The following is a 2,563-nucleotide window of genomic DNA, read 5'->3' as shown; positions in this document are numbered from 1 at the left end:
TGCATGTTTTTCACCAAACAGATTTATGAATTAATTTCTAAAACTGTTTTACAATTTTGTATTAATTTTTTTTTTCAATAGCACAGTTAGATGGACATCTCATTAAGAAAGTATATACAATCGAAACTCGATGATGTATAGTTTGTCTACGGAAAGAACTCCCTTCTCCACTTTGTCTAAGGCTGTCTGTTGCTATGGAAACAAAATATGGAGCATTTTAAAGAGGGGAGCTTCTTACTCCCCCTGTTTCCCTTTCTTTCGCCGATTCGAGCCACAACCAGTCATAAATAATGGCCCACCCCCCTATTTAAAATAGTACAACCTCGTAACCATAGTCACCGCCACAGCTCCAGTTGAATTGCTAGGGGAGTTCTTTACATAGACAAACTGTAAGAGCCGGGATAGCACGGTTGGTAGGGCATTGGGCCCATGTCATAGAGGTTCGATCACAGCCGGCCGAAGACTCCCTGTGTTACAGGGCTGATTGTGCTCCGGAAAAAATCCGGATTTTTCGTTAACAGTGATCCGGAAGTTTCCGGAGATCGAAGGTCCAGACGTTTCGAAAAATCATTGATCACAGAAGTTTCCGGAAATCAAATTTTCAAAGGTGGAACTTAAAAACACAGTTTATTTTATTTGTTTGTAAGGGTGAGCCAGAGAGATACTTTATAAGCTTATATTCATGATTAATATTAATTTTTATCAGTAAATAGTTGGTTGTTATCAGTAAATAGTTGTTAAACTCAAGAAAGAAAGACATATTTGTAAATTTTAATTACTTCTCCAGGTATAGGTATGTGTAAATGGTATAGGTATGTGTAAAATTTTAAATATATTTTAAGTAAACTAAGAAATATTGAGAAAAAGGAGAAAAAAACTTGTTTAAATTTTTTTCCAATTTTTCAATTTAAACTGTTTTTTTTTTTTAACTCAAGAAATTTTCCGGAATTGTGACTTGGGCTCGCAATCACCCCTGGTGTTGTAAATGGTGCCCGATGCTCGTTAAATCTGTCGAGTCACAAAGTCCCCCATGTTTCCATAACAAATCATACCTCTGGGGGTACTGATTCAGGAGTGAAATCACGAGTGCACAAAAATACCGTAAATATTAATTTATAGCTAAAAAAGTAGATAAATTTTAACAATACACTTTGTAAAGAAATTGGTAAATAGTTGGTAATAACGTAACTTTTTCGCTATTATGTAAAAGTACTTTTTAAAATATAACTTCCTAGACGACGTAAAATGCATTAAAAATATGTTTCTGGTCTGGGCTGCTTTTTCTGATAAATAACATAGTTCAAGATAACTGCTAAGACCACGTGACTTCTTATGAAAAGAGTAAATACAGTTTTCAAGCAAGAAAAGAATGATAAATTTATTGTTTCATTTGATTATGAATTACCATAAATTATGATCACCTAGGATAAAAATTTAGGGGGTCATTTCAAAAGTGTTTTACATTTATTGTGTGATGAAAGGTTTAAATATTTTCTTTGGAACTTTTTTTAAATCAAATTTCGATCACTATATTGGAATGAACGGTTCAGTGCAGTCGTTCTAATGGAAATTAAAATAACAATGCAACTATGGAATATTAAACGGTCGTTATAATGGAAGAGTTTCTGATAAGGAAGATCGTACTAATGAGCTTAGACTGTATTTATTTTGTGTTTAATAGTTGTTAACAAGTTAAGTATCATTTAAAATAGGTTAATCATAAAATATTACGAAATAAGATAATCTAGGATTACGTTATAATTAAGGCCCGGATTTTGATGACATTTGCATTTTTGGACATTTTTTGTCTTTAAGAGCATTTTTTCAGATTTATAGGGCATTTTTCTTGAAATTTTAGGGCGTATTTTGCATTTTAATGCATTTTTTAAAGTTTTCTGGCAATTTTTTACAATTTTTATTATTTTTTATCAATTTTCATTATTACACTGGCTTCCAAACACTAAAGAAAATCTATAGGATATTAACAGGTGAAGCAACATCTTTTCAAATTGAAGAAGAATTGTCAGTAAGTAAGACCGTCTTTTTCAAATACGCACCTATAACATCAGTAGACGTTGAAAGAAGCTTTTGCAGGAATGAAAATTTACTTTCAGACAAGAGACGCTCGTTTACATTTCAAATTATCAAAAAACATTTAATAATCCAATGTAATTCTGATATTTAGTAATATTATGAGATGGAAGTTGTTATGTCTATTAAAGTTTCTATACAAAATAAAAATATTTTGGTGTCAATATATTTTCCTTTTTTTTTGTTATTTTAGGATATAAAACATATTTTTCAAACTTTAATGAGCGTAGAACAAGTATTGCATTGTTTTATATCTTTTAAATTACTCATAATAATTTTAAAGAGCAAAACATTTTTTTAATTCAATATTTTTACTTTATTTAAGGCATTTTTTACGCAATTTTATCATTTTTAAGGGCATTTTTTGCCCTTTTTAAGGGCATTTTTTGCACTTTTTAAGGGCATCAAAATCCGGGCTCTAGTTATAATGAAGGAAACCCACTTTTAGATTTTAGCCTTTAATAAGGAATGA

Source organism: Parasteatoda tepidariorum, chromosome 2 (assembly GCF_982258835.1).
Source record: "Parasteatoda tepidariorum strain Cologne lab strain chromosome 2, Ptep-v5.0, whole genome shotgun sequence".
NCBI lineage: Eukaryota > Metazoa > Arthropoda > Arachnida > Araneae > Theridiidae > Parasteatoda > Parasteatoda tepidariorum.
The sequence above is the reverse complement of the archived record's forward strand: the minus strand, read 5'-3'. Positions refer to the sequence as shown.